This window comes from Engystomops pustulosus, chromosome 5 (assembly GCF_040894005.1).
Source record: "Engystomops pustulosus chromosome 5, aEngPut4.maternal, whole genome shotgun sequence".
NCBI lineage: Eukaryota > Metazoa > Chordata > Amphibia > Anura > Leptodactylidae > Engystomops > Engystomops pustulosus.
In genome coordinates, this window is record NC_092415.1 from 47,616,156 (window position 1) to 47,636,483 (window position 20,328).

Consider the following 20,328-nt stretch of genomic DNA (forward strand, 5'->3'; position numbering starts at 1 on the left):
ATCGGATTGTTCGGAATAAGGACTATTAGGGAAACAGTTCAGCAGATAATCAGACAACCTTCTTTCATCTTGTGTTCAGCTTTAACAAAAAGCATATTATATCTCGAGGTAGGCTAAGATGCACTTAAAGGAAGCCGTAATTAGGGAAAAGCGGTGGTAATTTGATAAGGAAGTTATCAACTCCTCCATGCCGCTAATGCATTACAAAAAACAATTATTTTATTTGCAACAAAAGCGGGTACAATTTATATACATCTATAATGATCTTTCATGTTTTATAATGGCATGATATGAGTGATGTACACTGTTATTACTCAGACCTATTCATCATGGTATGGTCAGTAATGAAATCACATAGATGTATGAATATTTGTGAGCGGTGTCTTCAGTGTATTACTCACAAATAATTGTGTTGTTGTGATGTGGTTGTGACAGCATGTGTCCATATTTTATTAGTGGAGGAATCACTACAAGAAAAAATGATTCCTTGCATCATTGGCGTTTAGTTTCAATTACATCATAGGATGTTTTTGTTCTTGTCTTACTTTGTCTGAGCTGCTCTGTTGCTCTGGAGGACTTAGGCGTCGTTTGATAATGTCATCACACACCACCCACATCCCTGCACAGAGTAGCCAGAGAGTAGGAGGAGACAACCGCAGCATGGGAGCAGGTAAGTATCAGTTTACTATTTTTGCATTGGCCAGAATTAATGATAATTTGTTAGGGTGGCTGTATACAACAGGAGAGGGGGATCTGAAAACTGGGGAGGGGGGCTGAATATGGTTTAAATGGGTGGTGGGGGAGCTGTTGAGTACTGTATATGATTAAACGAAGAGTGGATGGGGATATGGGGATCCTGCATATGATCAAAATGTGAGGGCTGGGTATTAATTCAACTGGGGAGCTGTTATGGGGTTCTGTGTATAAATAATCTGAAGGGGATTGCACATGGGGGCCAGTCTTAATTAAGAAGGGAGGAGTATTTATTTTTGGAGGGCTTTTATGGTGGGTTTTAATTACTGTACTGTAATTAAAATGGGGCCATATTTAAATTATACTGAAGAGCTGTATATAATTTAACTGGGGGGATATATAAATTCAATTTGTTGGTGTTATATATTAATATTTTAGAGCGTCACTCTTTATAAAAATTATTAGGGGCTGTATTTAGGAGGAATATATTATACTTTATTTTATTAACAGGGCCACACAGTGTACATTTGGGATATATACTATTTAGGAGCACAGTGTTGTTATACAGATAACATTATGCTGTAAGTGTCTTTTTTGTAGACTCACCTTTAGAACCAATAACTGACAGTTATTGTTTTCTAAATGCATTAGGGAGGCATCAGCTCCTCGCTTTTGTAGGGAACATTTTTTGTGGGTACATTTTTACAGTGCAGGTTAACCGCTTCACAACCAGTCATCCATGGATGTAAAGAGACTCGTGGACTGAGTGAGACCTTTCCACACATGGCAGGCGGTTAGCAACAGACACCTGCCACTAACTTCCCTTAGTGACGCCATATAAACACAATCTGCTCCCCCATAATTGGGGTATGCCAATTGTTTGCCATGACAGCTGAAAACCTGTAAGAGGTTTGATTTTGAAATCTAAAAAATATTGCTTGTGAAAGGAGGAGCACGAAAAAATAGTGAAAAAAAGTGAAAAAACTCAGACAATCCTAGTCCTGAAAGATCTCACCACAGTATTACAATTGGCTTGAGTTCTGGACTTTGACTGCACCATTGTAACACCTACAATAATTTTTTTCTTAGTCATTCTGTTGTAGATTTGCTGGGGTGTTTGAGATGATTGTCCTATCGCATGAACCCATTGTGGTCAAGGTTTAGCTGGCCTCACATTTGACTCTAGAACACTTTGTTTAACACAGAAGCTCATGGTCAATGAAATAAAGGTGCTATGGCCCTGTGCCTGTAAAACAAGACCAAATTATAACCCTTCCTTGCTCTTGTCAAATGTCGTGTTGTGCATTATAAACAATGGGGCATATTTATCATATGCCGGCGTTTGTGTGCCAGAGTATAATAGCCCCACCGCTGCTCTTGCGCAGCGCAATACATCAAGAAGCTGAAGCCTCTTGATGTATCCAGCGGGGTGTTGCGCATGTGACAAGTTGCGGGTTGCTGCAAATCCGCAGGCATGGGAAAAGTAACGCCCCGAGCCTGCCCACTTCTACGCCACTGACGTGGTGCAGAGGCCCTGACAAATATGCCCCAATATCTCTATGTAAAAAATGATGTTATTGTATTTTTCTTTATTAAATTTACATATTAGACAATAATTCTCAAACATGTGGATGTATTCGAATCCCTGCATTGCAATAGTGTAACATGGTAAAGATGTATTCCCATACAATCCCATGCAATCTACTAATGTCCACATTAGAAGTTAGTTACATAACAGCAAACATTTTTTACTTTACAGATGAAACACATTATTTTAATAATCCACCTCTAACTGGAACATGCACAGTTATATTAGTGAATGTCTATAAATAAGTGAGGTATTCATTTAATATTATCTAGGGCATCTATTGAATCAGCGAATAGACATATGGTGAGTGCTTTGAGCCTGTGTCCTGGGAAATCCACTACAAATTGTTCTCCACAATAATCATTGTACCCCACTTGATATAAAGCTGAATCTTGTGACAATCATATCCGCTATGTACCACACGCTGTATATAATCACAGAAATTACATTTTTGCATTTCAATACATTTTTTTGCATATGCCCTTTTTGAACAATGTAAAATAATTAAACATTTCAATTGTTCACTTTAATCAGGTAGAACTTTAATTTTCATCTTTTCATAAAATTATCTTGTTCTCAATTTAGATGAAGTGCTTGATTATGCACTTACCATAAAAATAATACATGATTATCAGCTCAATGATATCTGTAAGGTATGATCTTTAATGCAGTTCTAAATTGGACACTTAATCAACAGCGAAATAATTGGAAAATCTAATTTTGCAAATATTGAAAGCCAGTTACAACACTTGGATTTATTTTAATTTGGACATGTTTGGAAATCTGTTTAGAATTTTGGCAAATATGTTTCAGGGATCCGGTTTGTTCTGGACAGAAACATTTGCTGGGCTCAGGTTGACCTCCAGAAAATGTAATGATTTTGAGTAATAGTCACCATTTGTAGTCCCTACTTATAAGGTTACATTCATATCCTGTTTTTTTCGCTCGGCATATAATATCCCAGCATATACATTGAGCATATCCATAGGCATATACTGACAATAGGAGTAATGCTTTTTTCCTCTTTGTCTTCACATTGCATTCCAAAATGTGCGAAACACAGGATGGAAAGACACAGCACATTGTATAAACTCAGCGGAGGCCATTAGTGACTATGGAGGGCGGATGCAAAGTGCAAAGCATTGCACCCTTCCCCTGCCTCTGTTGAGTGTATGCTCAGTGAAGTCCCAAGTGATGTAACTTTTCATATAAAAACAGTTACATCACTGGGGGAAACACCTTAAGGGGGAGGGAAGGAACAGGACAATGTATTCAACTGTATGTGGATGTCCTAGACCTCTATTGTAAGGAATATCCTTAGAGTGGAGTGAGATAAACATGATGTAAACCAAGCCTGATACTGATATTAGTGGAATTTTTTAATCTTGTGTTTGCAAGAACTGCTGCTGAAGGTTTTCTGAAAATTTGTAAGGCTTTTTTTAATTTGGGTCACAAAACTGAGCCCTAAGCATTTTCTCGCTATGCTGCACATGTAGGTATCATAACCCATTAAGTTAGATCAGAATAAAGCATATGAAAACATTGGTTTTATAAAATACCAAAATGACAGTTTCTACTAAAAAAGGGACAAAGTGTTCAACCAAGATAATTGCATTGATATGAAATAAAAATACCACCCTCATTAAATAAATGCCTATGATTTATATTTCCAGTAAACTAAATGTAGGCTAATTACTCTGACAATATTACTAATTAAATGTCATCAGTATGCTAAGGCACATTCAGTCATATAGAAGACAAAAGAGCAATTGGTTTCTCAACACAGATAACATTTTGTGCTTCATTCCCCTTTGCAGTAATTGAGGATTCACCTGCCAAATAGGGAAGAAGCAAATTGGTGGTAAATGTCTCTGAGGTAGCTAAAGGGTTAATGCTTAATGCTTGAAATGATATAGTAGAATAGACAACAGTCCGTAACAGTTAGGTTGTATTCACATGAACATAGGGGGATATACGTACGGCCACAAGCTTGCGGCTGTAAATACATCTCCATAGACAGCAGTGGCTGCACAGAGCAATACACGACATGACCTATATTTCCCCGTGTTACGGCCCGTACACCGTGCATTGCTGTGGAGAAGGGAGAGGGTAACCCTGCCTCCTCTACATCACAGCGGACATATGCCCGCCTGGCCATAGCCGAGCAGGCATACTTCATACGTATGTGCATGCGGCCTTAGGTTTCACAACTTGCAACATCACACATCAGTCATACAAGGTAGCTTTCATAGTTGAAAGAGCCAGTAGCAGACTCGATTTTATAGTGGCCATCCTGAGGTAATGCCACTCACTTCCCATTTCTTTAGTGAGAGCTAAGCTAGAGTAACAGCCCCTGCCCGGACCCGGTTACTAGATGGCCACTACATGGGGCTGGAGCTGCAGTCTAACTACCAGACCTCATTCAGCTTTGTGTGCATCTAAGGCGCAGACAGAGCTGACCAGGGCCGGGTGGGGTGGTAGAAAAAAAAAAAATAAAATCATTACTCACCTTCCAGCGCTCCCCTGCAGCTCCACTTCTCCCTGGCCCACGCACACACACTACGATGTCTTTTGAGTCATAGTGTGTGGGGGTTGCCTGCGGTGGAATCCCGTGGAGAAGGGGAGCTGTGTGGAAACACTGGAAGGTGAGTAACAATTAAATTTTTTTATGTATTGTGGGCATTGTGTGTACAGAGCAGTTTCTTTGTAAGTATTTGTACAGGGAGAATCTGAAGAAATCCACCCCCACCCGAGGTTTTTTAAAATGTATACAATATGCCCTGCATTTTAGCAGGTACACCATGCTAGTAATGGGTTGGACCCCCTTTTGCCTTCAGAACTGCCTCAATTCTTCGTGGCATAGATTCAACAAGGTGCTGGAAGCATTCCTCAGAGATTGTCCAATTTCGATGAGCTTGTGCAAATTGTAGCCTCAGTTTCCTGTTCTTAGCTGAAAGGAGTGGCACCCGGTGTGGTCTTCTGCTGCTGTAGCCCATCTGCCTCAAAGTTCGACGTACTGTGCATTCAGAGATGCTCTTCTGCCTACCTTGGTTGTAACGGGTGGCGATTTAAGTGCCTTTCTATCAGCTCGAACCAGTCTGCCCATTCTCCTCTGACCTCTGGCATCAACAAGGCATTTCCACCCACAGACCTGCCTCTCACTGGATGTTTTTTCTTTTTCGGACCATTCTCTGTAAACCCTAGAGATGGTTGTGCGGGAAAATCCCAGTAGATCAGCAGTTTCTGAAATACTCAGACCAGCCCTTCTGGCACTAACAACCATGCCACGTTCAAAGGCACTCAAATCACCTTTCTTCCCCATACTGATGCTCGGTTTGAACTGCAGGAGATTGTCTTGACCATGTCTACATGCCTAAATGCACTGAGTTGCCACCATGTGATTGGCTGATTAGAAATTAAGTGTTTACGAGCAGTTGGACAGGTGTACCTAATAAAGTGGCCAGTGAGTGTATGTATGTATGTATGTATGTAGTACTATCCTACTATATAAGCTTAGACATTACTTTCCCCAAATTAATTCTAACATATACAGTGTCCGCCCTTTAATAAAAATTTACAATGTGCTATAAATTATAATATTGTGCCTGTCCTGAATTATTATATTAGCGATTTACATATATACTTCAAAAGAACAGAGTTTAGTACATAAATACGGCACCAGTATGGAGTTCAATACAAAAGTAAAGTACTACAACCAAGCTTCATACAGAAACACAGCAGCAGAACCGATTCCCGGTCCCTATATACATATATACAGTATCCCAAATTATTTTACATATGTATAGAGCCTTCTAATTTACATGTATATAGCACCCCCATAATGAATTAATACATGCAGCCCCTCCCTTTAATTCATATTGTGCCCCCATAATAAATATAGAAAGATAATGTGCACCCTCTATTAAATACCATCCTCCCTTTATTAAATATATACAGTATATATTGTGCCCCTCACTAATATATATATGTATATATATATATATATATACATACATACGTGATGATGCATCTCTATACATATTAATGATCACACGCTGCATTCCACTAAGGCAGTGATGGCGAACCTTTTAGAGACCAAGTGCCACACTGCAAACCAAAGTCCATGTAATCATAGTAAAGTGCCAACACAGCTATTTAGTCTAAAATTATGGACAATCCCTCTCTATGAGGGACATATAATACTGCAGTGACCATTACCAGTACAAGATAGAAATCATCATACTGATAATAAACAAATCACAATAGAAATACCAACATCACCAATTTTATCACTAAGCAGGAGCAAAGAGTGAGAAATATTACCACCATATAGGATGCCAAGATAACCCTATAATCCATAATGTGTCAACAATTGCCAAGATATAATTTACATTAAAATATGAGTGGGACCTAAGTGATAAAGATTCAACCTGGAAAAGGTGTCAACTTTTTTTTTTATACCTTTTCGCTAACGAATAGTACAAGGGTTTATCATTAAGAATGCTTTTTGTATGTCAGATTCATCATAGTGACAGCTTGACAAATGTGGTGTATGAGGAGTTAATTTCTGCATCGAAATTGACAAATCAACTCCTCTGAACAGTTTGGGATAAACTGGTCATAGTAATTGGTGATTCCAACAAATCTCTGAGGAGATCTCATAGCATCAGACAGTTCTGGTTTAACTTTGTAAGGCCCCAGACACTAAACCTGGAATAAAAGAAAGTAATCCAAGAGGGATTTTAGCTGGAAATCCACCTTACCCAATTGTTTATTTTTTTGTATGATAACAATGGCTTCTTAAGACCATGAACTGACTATAGTGATGGTAAAATCTTCCCCTGAAATTCATCTTCAAGAAGGAAATTATCTTCTCCAAGATGGAACATGGACATATTTTATCATTCCAATCAGGAATAAAGCCAGGGTAGAGGGATATTTCGCACTCCGACTGGGTGCTATATGTAGATGTTGAAGGGGTTGGCTACCGAACTTTAACACGTGACCCACTTCTTTTTTATGGATGGCCCAATAGGATCTTATACTTACCCTGGTAAAGTTTGACACACATTTTGGCAACCCCTTTAATGAGTTTATCTGCAATACTTCATGTATTTCTTATATCTAAAGTGATATGGTCCTGCACAGGGTAAGTCATGTTTGGTTTCACCTTTCAGCCGTGTCATATTTTTTGTATGAATTTTTGGTGAAAAGGTTAAACATGAAACTGGCCAAGAGCAGGTATATATCTTATCTTATCTTAATTTAAATACAGTAAATGCAAATTGATAAATGGGTGAAACCACCATTATAGTGGCATTGGTCCCAAGAAGTCTTAAGAATTCTATATAGTCTCACTACACTTTTTAGACTTAGAGGCTTGTCACCCATAAAAAAGGCACTAGGAGCTGCTCCTGGTGCTACCCCATTTTTAACAGTGATAAACTGCCAGCTTTATCAGAACGCTCCGATAAAGCTAGCAGACACTGTCGCCTGGTACAATTCATGAGGGGGTGGGACTAGGAGGCGGTGACTGCTGTATGAAGCCCTGCAGTCTCTGCCGGCCTATTGAGTGGGAGGGGCTGTTCGGGGGAAAAGAAGCACCCTCATGAATATGCTGGACTGCTTTGAGTGTGGTTCCTATTGTTCCATGCGTCAGTGTTTGGTAGCTTTATCAGAGGGTTCAGATATAGCTAGCAGATTATGAAGTCTGTGCCAGAGCAACTGTTCTAGGGAATTCTTAAATAAATAAAAGATAACCTGTCACCAGGAATGTAATTTTAACTGGTTACAAGTTCCATAGACTATGATATGCTTGAATGCCTTTGTCATAATTCTGAATCATTTCAGTACTTAGTTCCCTGCCAGCAGTGTGTGGTGAGTCCCTAAAGGGGGATTGCAAAGCAGCCTGTGTGTGCCGGTGTCAAAATGTTCTCTCCTCCTCCACACTCGTCCAGCCCCCCATTCTCCACACACACACATCCTGTCATGTGCATTGAGCAAGCAGGGGAGGGAGGGGGATGGTGCTGAGGAGAGGAAGGATGTATGCAGAGACTGAGATACAGGCACACAAGCAGCAGTTTTCCCCCTGGACTTACCACACGCTGCTGGTAGGGAGCCAGGTAATATTAAATAAACTACTCAAATGATTCAGAATTCAGAAAAGGGAATTTTTAAAATCGGCTAAGCTTAGGCTATTGTAACCCGTCGCCAACCTAAAAATTACATTCCTAGTGACAGGAGAGGCCCAAATGCCTTATTTCAATGTAACAATATTATGCAGTAAGAAATGCAGTAAGAAACAATAATTAATAATACATGTTCATCATTGCAAAATATTGGGGAACTTGGGTGGAAATGTGTAATCTTTTAGGCTTACTTTATCACTATGTTATTTGAGGACGTCTTAAGTATCGCAAATTAAGGCTGACACCTATTTAAGCGCTTGACAGATCACAGGTCAATTATGTGGGGTTTTTTCTAGCCACTTCTATTATGTTACTTAATTGGATACAATGTGCTATTTACTTAACTGATTATACTTACCTAATGTTTTAATTGTGTTGTAATTGCTTTCCTGTGCCATTTGTGAATTGCTGCAACCAGAGGATGATTAACATAGCCTTGTTTACTCGGAAATGTTATTGTTATAATGAAAATACATGTCATCAATCTAATCCACATTGGTTTCATAAGTCTTGGTTATTGTAATTTTGACTTCATCCTTGACAGATATTGTGTCATTTCTTTTCCATGATCCAAACACGTTTCTGGACACATTTTTTGACAAATTTACCTCTGAAGAAAATATTTAAGTCCCATAGCAAACCAATAATTAGGCCCCCCAAACATGCATCCATTCCTTCGTTACACAGTACTGCTGGCACTCCCTGCATGTAAGGGCTAAACACATGACCATTCTCGGTCTGTGGCTCACAGACCATGTGATTGGTGGATTTCATGGACTGTAGACTGTGCCATGGATGGCACTCCAACCATAATAATAATAATAATTTTTTATTTATATAGCGCACACAGAATTACACAGCGCTGCACAAAGCATGCCACATTGGTCCCTGTCCCCCTGGGGATCACAATCTAAACAGCCTACTAGTAGGTTTTGGAGTGTAAGAGGAAACCAGAGAACCAGGTGGAAACCCACGCAAACACTGAGAGAACATACAAACTCTTTGCAGATGTTGACCTGGGTGGGAATTGAACCCAGGCCCCCAGTGCTGCAAGGCAGAAGTGCTACCCACTCAGCCACCGTGCTGCCCTATATATTAAAATAAATTCAAGGAACTGCCAAAAGATTCCTGGACAATGTTACAACTGTATTTCCTTCCTTGGTGTAGTCCTATGACTTGTGCAACATAATGCTTCATATTTGAATAATTCTGTCTGAAATAAGCAAAGAAACTTCCAGCTCATTTATACTAATGACCTTTCCATCCATTCAGCCAGTTGGAATCAGTTGATCCTGGGGGGGTACTGAGGGCTGGACCAAACCAGTCTGACTTACAGGACTTTCTACCTACAGTACCCCTGTGCAGAGGTGTATGTTGCATCAATGGTACGTCCTTTACTGACTTTAATAACAGTTAAATCATAACTGCTAAAAGATAACCAAGACATGATGGTCATCATAGGTTGTAAAGGAACCAAATCTAATTCCCTACAAAGGTGAAGGGTTTTTTCAAAAATAGTGATACGTGAGTCTAATCTGCACTGGCTGGTATTTGAGGTTTGTCTAAAAACCTTACTGCGCATGTGTGGAATCAACAACACAGTCGGCTTTCTTTACTTACTCCGGGACGCTGGAGCCACGTGCGATATTACTGACACACGTGTCCAGTTTATCTTTGTATTCTATATTTGTATTCTATAACTCAAGCTTCAATTGTGAGTATGCACTCCATCTTATCTTCGGACTATTTTTTGTGATTATATTCTCCATTTTTTGTGATTATATAACATTTTTGTGTTATACAATCATAATAATATTTGCCTATCCTAAAGGTTTGAAAAGATATTGGGGGACATTTACTATGGTGTTTCCGCCAGTTTTGTGGCATTCTCACCGCATCTTCTGCTCTCCTACCTATTTATTAGCTGTCGGGGACAGAAAAAAATGACTTTTTCCGTCTGCTCCGACTCTTCTCCGAAAAGGGGCGTGGCTTTGGCGGAGTGGAAACTCAGACACAATTAATATGTGTCGCAGCCCTTTTTGGGCGCTGTAAACTGGCGGAAAGTAGACCAAAAGAAAACTGGTCTAGCAGGGACTGTTGGACACATTTCTGGTGCTCGGGACAGATTTTGGTCCCAGGGACAGAAAATGGTCTCGGCGCCAGAAATGTCTCTGCACAGCTCCACAATATTAAATGTGTGTCTTCTTTCCGAGAGCAGGTCGGTAACAAAGCCAATGCAGACACTGACACTTTAAGTAAATGTCCCCCATTGTCCCTTTACCAATATACCAAGAACATTTTAGATTCCTAGCAAGGTCCCTGCAAGTTGATTTATTATATTATTTTATGTTAATAAATGTATGTTATTTTCTAGGTGTATTTTATAAAGATTGCTTAACCCATCTATTGAGGTGCCAGTATTTGTTTTCATTTTTTTTTAAAACATCCCGGTGGTTTAGGGTAATGAAAATTGTAATGGGAAAATCCATATACATGGTCATGTAATTCATGTAGATTTAGTCTTTCAGGGCAATTTTATAGATCACTTTATATAACACCATCCTTACACCAAAAAAAAAAAAAATACAAGGTTAATAAATACAAACAATACAACTGAAGTGCAACATAGTACTGTATACATTGTATGCATTGTTACAAAATTAAATATATGAATTAAACTTATTGGATATGTATGTATTATAGGAAACATTTTTCAAGTTTCTCAACTGCTTTCTTGTATATGATTTCATAAATGAATGAACTGTAGCAGAAATCTGTATCCTCTCTGCGTCTCTCTGATATTACTATGCTACATTATTCTCTGATTTCTAATAAAGATTAGAAATGGAGATTGAAATCTAAATATGGACGAGGTTGCGGTAATAATTTGTTAAGGAAGTGAAGGTGATGCAGAATTTTTTATCAGGTAAGCTCCCTATCATGGTGATGTGGCTGACCATGGATAACCTAATGAAAAAGCAATCCCTATGTCATTTTTACAAATCTACATGTACAGGCAGTTACGTACAAGATTACCAACATCTGGAGGGCTGTTTGTAACTATGGGTTGTCTGTAAGTCGGGTGTTCTTAAGTAGGGGACCACGTGTATAGATATTGAATCAATGGTGATAAATAGAGATGAGCGAGAACTAAAATGCTCGAGTGCTCGTTACTCGAGTCAAACTTTTCCTTATGCTTGAGTGCTCGTTTCGAATAACGAACCCCATTGAAGTCAATGGGAGACTCAAGCATTTTTCAAGGGGACCAAGGGTCTGCACAGGGAAGCTTGGCCAAACACCTGGAAACCTCAGAAAATGATGGAAATACCACGGAAATGGACAGGAAACAGCAGGAATATCATGCATGGATACCTCTGAGGCTGCCTAATCGCACCATTATAGGGCAACAGCATGGTGATGACAGAGTGACCGAGTGAGGCGAGATAGCATCTAAAACACCCAATAATTGACCCTGACACTATAGGGGACGGCATGCGGAGGCAGCGGCAGGCTAGAGAGTGTCATGGCGACATGCCCCAAATGGACTCAGGCTTCAAACCAATTTAAAAAATTCCTTTTGGCGAGGATAACATGTAGTACTGTACGTATCAGTATTTGGCCTGGTTATAGCAGCAGAGAGGAACCAAAGGAGGTGAGCAAGAAGCGCTGAAATGATTCCCTATGTGAAAAAAGGTTGACAGTATATATCTGGTGAAACACCCAAAAAATTAGCCTGATACAGCTTGTTTGCTAAGGGGAAGACATGTGGAGGCAGCTATGGAGACAACTTTTGGAGGCAGCTATGGAGACGACGTCTGGAGGCTGCTAAGGAGACAACGTGTGAAGGCAGCTATGGAGACGGCGTCTGGAGGCAGCTGTAGAGACGGCATCTGGAGGCTGCTATGTACGGTTATGGCACTCGAGGTGAACGTAAGGAGGTGAGAAAAGAGGAGTGAAAAGATAAATTTTAGAGGTAAAAGGTTATAGGTTGTGGGTTGAAGGTTGCGGCAGTTCAAACGATGTTAGTTGGATCTTGGGATGGAGCTGGCGGTCCGCTGCCAGGCGAGTTTTCGCCTGTCCAAACCCCTGCCTCTCGGCTCCTCCCCAACCAAAATGGGCCTGGGGGCCAGAAGCGTTTACTTTGAAAAAAATATAATTTTTAAAGCAGGCGGGGGCTACAAACAGCACTTCTAAGAAACTTTTGTATAAGATCAAGTGTAGTACTGTTCTTATAAGTAATTGGCTTGGTTATGGCGGTTATTCAGGTTGAGCTTCTTTCACCTGGTGGAGAATGGAAATCCTGGCTTTATTCATCTTGATAAGCGTCAGCCTGTCAGTGCTGTCAGTCGACTGGCGTGTACGCTTATTGGTGATGATGCCACCAGCTGCACTGAAAACCCGCTCAGACAACACACGAGCGGCAGGGCAGGCAAGAACCTCCAAGGCGTACAGCGCCAGTTCGTGCCACATGTCCAGCTTTGAAACCCAGTAGTTGTAGGGAGCTGTGTGATCATTTAGGACGATGGTATGATCAGCTACGTACTCCCTCACCATCTTTCTGTAAAGATCAGCCCTACTCTGCCGAGACTGGGGACAGGTGACAGTGTCTTGCTGGGGTGACATAAAACTGGCAAAGGCCTTGTAAAGCGTACCCCTGCCAGTGCTGGACAAGCTGCCTGCTCGCCTACTCTCCCTCGCTACTTGTCCCGCAGAAGTACGCCCTCTGCCGCTAGCGCTGTCAGAAGGGAAATACTGTTTCGGCTTGTGCACCAGGGCCTGCTGGAATTCATGCATTCTCACATTCCTTTCCTCTCCAGGGATGAGAGTGGAAAGATTTTGCTTGTACCGTGGGTCCAGGAGAGTGAATACCCAGTAATCGGTGCTGGAATAAATTCTTTGAACGCGAGGGTCACGGGATAGGCAGCCTAGCATGAAATCTGCCATATGCGCCAGAGTCCCAACTCACAAGAATTCACTCCACTCACTGGCCTGACTGTCCATTTCCTCCTCCTCCAACTCCTCCAACTCCTCTTCTTCTGCCCATACACGCTGAACAGTGAAGGACTGAGCAATGCTTCCCTCTTCTGTCTCGCCAACATTCTCCTCCTCTTCCTCCTCATCTTCCTCTTCCACCTCCTCCGATATGCGCTGAGAAACAGACCTGAGGGTGCTTTGGCTATCAACAAGGGAATCTTCTTCCCCCATCTCTTGTGACGAGCGCAAAGCTTCCGACTTCATGCTGACCAGAGAGTTTTTCAACAGGCCAAGCAGCGGGATGGTGAGGCTGATGATGCCGGCATCGCCACTGACCATCTGTATTGACTCCTCAAAGTTGCTCAGCACCTGACAGATATCAGACATCCATGTCCACTCCTCATTGTAGATTTGAGGAAGCTGACTGACCTGACTACCAGTTCTGGTGGAAGTTGACATCTGGCAGTCAACAATTGCTCTGCGCTGCTGGTAAACTCTGGATAACATGGTTAATGTTGAATTCCACCTCGTGGGCACGTCGCAGAACAGTCGGTGAGCGGGCAGTGCCCTGAGAGTGGCAGCATCTGTGCTGGACTTCCTGAAATGCGCACAGATGCGGCGCACCTTCGTGAGCAAATCAGACAGATTGGGATATGTCTTGAGGAACCGCTGAACTACGAGATTTAACACATGGGCCAGGCATGGCACATGTGTCAGTCTGCCGAGATGCAGAGCCGCCACCAGGTTACGGCCGTTGTCACACACAACCATACCTGGCTTCAGGTTCAGCAGTGCCAGCCACAGATCAGTCTGCGCCATGATGCCCTGTAATAGCTCTTGGGGGGTGTGCCTTTTATCGCCTAGGCTCAGCAGTTTGAGCACTGCCTGCTGTCGCTTAGCACTGCTGCTGTGCCTATAGCTACCGACTGATGGCGCCATGCCCACGGATGGTAATTCGGAGGAGGAGGTGGAGGAGGGGTGGGAGGAGGAGGAGGCATAGTAGGCCTGAGAGACCTGGACTGAGGTATGCCCCGCAATCCTCGGTGTCGGCAGTATAAGACCAGCTCCAGGGTCAGACTCGGTCCCAGCCTCCACCAAGTTAACCCAATGTGCCGTCAGGGATATACAGTGGCCCTGCCCGGCAGCACTCATCCACGTGTCCGTGGTCAAGTGGACCTTGTCAGAAACGGCATTGGTCAGGGCACGGATGATGTTGTCTGACATGTGCTTGTGTAGGGCTGGGACGGCACATCGGGAAAAGTAGTGGCGGCTGGGGACCGAATACCGAGGGGCGGCCGCCGCCATGAGGTTTCAAAAGGCCTCGGTCTCTACCAGCCTATGGGACAGCATCTCCAGGCTGAGTAATTTAGAGATGTGGACGTTGAGGGCTTGGGCGTGTGGGTGGGTTGCACTGTATTTTCTCTTGCGCTCCAGCGTCTGGGGTATAGACAGCTGAACGCTGCACATGGAGACATGGGTGGATGCTGTGGAGGATCGTGGAGGCAAAGGTGTGGTTTTCGCATGGGAGGTGTTTGGGCCGGGGTCCTGGGCAGGGGGCTGACTAGCAGAGGCAGCAGATAACACAGGGGAAGGAGCAGTGGTGTGCCTGGCCGGAGGTGAACGGCCTTGGTTCAATTGAGTGGAGTGTTTAGCTTTCATATGCCTGCGCATACTGGTGGTGGTTAAGCTGGTAGTGGTGGAACCCCTGCTGATCCTGGTGTGGCACAGGTTGCACACCACAGTCCGTCGGTCATCCGGTGTTTCTTTAAAGAACCTCCAGACTTCCGAAAATCTAGCCCTCGTCACAGGAGCTTCACTACGTGAAACATTTGGCGCTGATGCACCAGCTCTGGCCCTGTCTCTCCGTCTGGCCCCACCACTGCCTCTTCCAACCTGTTCTTGTCGAGGACTCGCCTCCGTCTCAGAAGCACTGTGTTCACCCGGACTTCCTGCCCTGACAACAACTTCACCACTGTCTGACAACCATGTCTCCTCATCGTCCGATGTTACACACTTCTTCCACTACGTCAACAATGTCATCATCACCCACAGACTGCGACCGGTGGAAAACCTGGGCATCAGGAAAGAGCTCAGCAGCAATCGGACAAGTGGTTTGTGACTCTTGGAAGGGTCCAGAAAACAGTTCCTTAGTGTATGCCATTTCAAATGCCAAATTTTCCTGGGAGGGGGCAGACTGGGGGGAAGGAGGCTAAGGTGGAGGAGCTGGAGGAGTGCTGATTTCGGTGACATGGGTGAACTGCGTGGAAGACTGACTGGTGGACAAATGGCTAGAAGCATTGTCCACAATCCACGACGTCACCTGTTCTCACTGTTCTGGCCTCAACAGTGCTCTGCCATTAGTCCCAGTAACTTGAGAAATTAAGCTAGGGAGTGTAGCTCTGCGGCTTTCCCCTGCTCCCTCATCAACAGGTGGTGTCTCACCCCGCCCAGGACCACGGCCTATGACCCCTGCAGTAGTTGGATGCCCACGCCCTCATCCTCTACCCCTACCCCTAGCCCTCGGGTTCAACATTTTCAAAATTAAAGTGTAAACTGTAAAAAAAATTTTTGTTTTTTTTTTAACAAAACGATTAGAAGAAATCCCACAGCAACCACAGAAGATGATGATGATTGCTATGGCTAGTTTCTTACCTACACTGACAGCACACAACAGGATTTTGTGCTGTGCCTGTGATGACCTTCAGCTTTGAAAGAAAAAAAAATCGGCAGACTGTGCCTATTTCAATCAAACCCCTAATAAATTGTCCCACTTAGGTGTTTGAGATGGATATGTGTGTCACTAAGAGCTAAATAGAACGTTCGCAAGTCTCCCTGCAAATTTGTCACAATATGGTACTAACTGCACTACTAGTGCCAGCAAGCCCAGCCACAAGCAAAGATATTCTAGCCCTAACAAGGGCTGTTGGGTTCTTGTAGACTTACTCCTGCCTAACAGTAAGCTAATTTAACAGCCTAACGCTAACCCTGCAAAAATCAAAACGGCGGGAGATGCCATTTTCTCGAGCTGGCGAAATATTCGTCTGAGCAACGAGCAGTTTCGAGTACTCTAATGCTCGAACGAGCATCAAGCTCGGACGAGTGTGTTCACTCATCTCTATTGATAAAACATAGCCGGGTGTCTCACTGCTTAGGTTTACAGCCAATATGGTAAAAGATTACAACTGTATTTTAAGTCACTGATATGTTTAGAACAAATCCCAACAGAAGCCTCATTTGTAACAAAAGGCTATAACTACCTTGTATCCTCAAATGTGCAGCAGCTTCTGGCCTGTAGAACAGTATATATCCATATCTAGTCATAAAATACCTGCATTCAACACAATATAAGGTATGTTTATGAGGCAACAGCTGAATCGATGATAATATATTGAGCAAGTATGGACAAGCATGTGGTAATTTTTTTATGATGACTGTCCCTGGTGGTTTAGAGTCTGCCCCTGCACCTGTTGTTCACTCACTGAACAAATCTTATTCTTTATTACAAAAAGGTAAAATCAGGAAGCTATTTTTGCTGATTATGCTTAAATGTGTTGCCTACATATATATTTGCATGTATTTAAAGGGAACCTTTCATCTCATTTTCACAAAAACAGCTACAGTTCCTGTAGAGAACTATAAACTAACTGACACCCTTCTTTTAGCTAAAAAGAATTTTCCATAAATAATTTACTCCTTCCCAAGCCCCATACCTTCTCAGCATTCAGCACTTCATATCATGGCACCAGGGTGATGTCATGTGGGGTCCTTTACCCAGTTACATTTGAAACACATACCCCATGTATGTATCTGATCACATGAAATCACAGCATTCCTCCAGGACTTTTACTCCTTCCCATGCCACTATGGTAACTAGAGTAAAGCTGATGAGCAGGAACAAAGGTGTTGCACTTTGCCATTAAATATGTAACTGTTTATAAGAGAAGTTTCCACTGGAGATGAGAAAACCATTCTAGATTCATTTAGATTGGATCCAAATTGAATTGGTCTAAAACAATGTTGTTCCAATTGTTCTGGATGTTGGTATATATCTCATTTTAGTCCTCTAAAACAGAGATTTCAAATAAAAAATCTATCTTGTTTAGTTTTTTTCCTGCAAATGTTTTAATTAGGTTTATTATTATTGCTGGGGTTTTAATTAGACCATTAAGAGCCTCGTCTAAGAATATTAAAATGATGGAACTTGTGTTATATTTTTACAGTAACAGGAATTGCACTTCTTGCTAACCACTTCTGCTTTATTACAACTTGATCCCACCTCTAACATAGTTCCACCACAGCCACCGAAATCTTTAGACCACTCCATACTCATATCATATTTACTATTTCTACTATATTTTAAGAGTATAAGATATTTTTCATCATATGTTTTTCTGAGCTTCCGTTTTACCTCCTGTAGGTTAAGCTGGTTTTCTAGCAGCGCTTTCCTTTAATCCATGCATTTGAAAGTATTTTACTTCTGGCAATGAGTGGATGTTATAGATCACAAAGAAAGATCTAACATTTATATGAAATTCAAAGTAACATATACAATAACTGGTTTTGCTTATGAGAATTTCAGGCCATCTATATCCAAATGGAGGGAGACGGCTATTGTTTATCCCCTACCTGCCTTTTCCCCTTAGCTATTCATTATATGGATTTTCAATTCTGTTGAGTTATTTATACTGGAAAACACCTCATTTCAATCTAAGTGTCTTCAACATCAAGCATATCTCTTACAACAGGATCCATTACTGAGAGGTGTGTCATCCTCGGAGACATTCTTATTCTGATATAATCCTCCTTATAAATGGCACCAGCTCCCACCAGCTGTCAACCTGCAAATATATTGGTAAAGGTTTCTTCATAAAAACTCAATTGTAAGCTACACCAAATGGATTTAGATGTCATATACGAGAAGTCAAAGATATTAATATACTGTTTAATCCATCCACTTCAATCATACTCTCTTCAATGTTGAAATGTTATTTTACCATTACGGTGATACAGAAAGCTTTTAACAAGTATTTTTCTGAAGTATATATTTCAAAGGAACCAAAGTAACTAAACCTTCCATACAGCAGCAATATGGTATCTAGTCTTTGGTTACTTCTTTTCCTTTTATCTGTCATTCTATGGTTCTTTGAGTTTACAGCATTGACAAATGTCTTAAAGTGTCTGATCTCACTGTCTAACTGTATAACAGAAAACAGCAGTAGACTTACAAAAAAGCCAGATATATCAACTGTGCATTGTTATGGGATGACAAATAGTGCAAAACCAGAAGGTTCTGCAATATTCTGGGGAAAAAAATTACTTTACTACTTAGCAAAGGCTGGAAATATATATATTTATTTAACTGTATTTGTATTGACAATTTTTCAAGTAACAGGGTTTGAACATATATTATGACAATAAAACAGAGATAAAGAAGAGGCCACTCATGGCCAACAAGACATTTGATTTGTTGCATTATACAGTCAAAGAACATGCAATAAGAATACTAAACAAGTTCACAAAATGGTGGTCAGAATATTCTTTACAGCAGTATGAAATTGTTCTGCAATAATGATAGCAGGCAGTTATACCTTCCAGTACAGGAGCAACAAAAGAAAAGACACAGGACATATGCACAAGGGGGAAAATGTATGGTAAGGGTGGTGGCAATAAAAAGCATTGCCTACTTGGAAAAATGATCAATCTCCAGTCTGATTTAACACTGTTAACTAATACGCATCCCAAGGCTCCCAGTTCTCGGTGAAAAGATTAGTTTTGTTATCCAGAGATGTCGTCATGGATTCTATTCTACGCACTTCCCTTTTTCTGGCTGAAAGGTTTGTGCGGTGGGGGGAGTGACCTTTTCCAGCATTGCACAATAAGGCATTGACCTGCAGTAAGGATATTCAGGTCATGTTGTATTCCCCCGAGGAGAGAGATTAGGGCAAAAAAATCTCAAAGGTCCTTTTCCTGCCGCTCAGAAGTAGTAGCTTATACAACCACTGCTAGGGAGATTTATTAAAGGGCCAACTCCAAGTTAATAAATCTGAAAAGCAGTGGAGCTCCAAAGGCAGTCATAGAACTATTGCAAAGAGCCTTTCTAATGATAAATCTCCCTCATTGAGTAAATAAAACATATGGTGTAGGAGAGAAAACTTTAAAGCAGATCTCTCACCTCTGCCCAGAAATGCTGAATATATTGAATTTTATAGAGTAATGTGGTCCAATATGTCCACAAAGCTAAACAGGCACTTAACGTGCCAGGGTTTTGTGTCATGGTAAATAGATGGATGGCACGTCCGGGAATATGCGGTGCTCCGGGTACGGACAGAGCCAGGTAAATATAAATGAAGAAATCCCGGCACTCGCAGATTCTGATGCTTAAATTTTAATGATGAGGAAAGGTATACATCAATGCAGGAACATCAGCGGGAATGCGTTTTCGGCTCCTACTATGAGCCTTTATCAACCATAAACAAACAACTGACATAGATACATTTAAATACAAAGTGATTCCTCACATGTCCTGCCCACTGACGTCACATCCTTCCGGAATCCCGTGGTCCGAGGTGTGACGTAGTGACGTCAGGTATTCGTATCATTTTGATTACGTTTCTAGGAGAAAGTATAAGACAAAAAACTAAATTAATATTAGTGAACAAATAGCGATATAAATCATAACATGCTGGAAAGATCATAATCTCGGTTTAACCCCTTCGGTTCGAGTGTACCGAGCACATGTATCCAATATGCCTCCCGGCGTCGAAGAAGCATTTTAACATTGCCACCCCTCCTTGGAACTTCAATCTGTTCCAGAACTTGAAATTTAAGTTGGGAAATGGTATGTTTCCTTTGGAGAAAATGGTGAGGGATTGGTAACAGCTCATT

The 20,328-nt window shown here is 41.7% G+C and overlaps 1 long non-coding RNA gene across 1 annotated transcript in view; it reads left to right on the plus strand.

The window, feature by feature from the left end:
• Positions 1–9,784: 9,784 nt before the first annotated feature.
• The window catches only part of LOC140133999 (uncharacterized), a 35,866-nt gene continuing 25,322 nt past the window's right edge, over positions 9,785–20,328 (plus strand). The window contains exon 1 of the long non-coding RNA XR_011856018.1: positions 9,785–9,854. This is a non-coding gene — a long non-coding RNA (uncharacterized lncRNA). The remainder of the gene's footprint in view (positions 9,855–20,328) is intronic.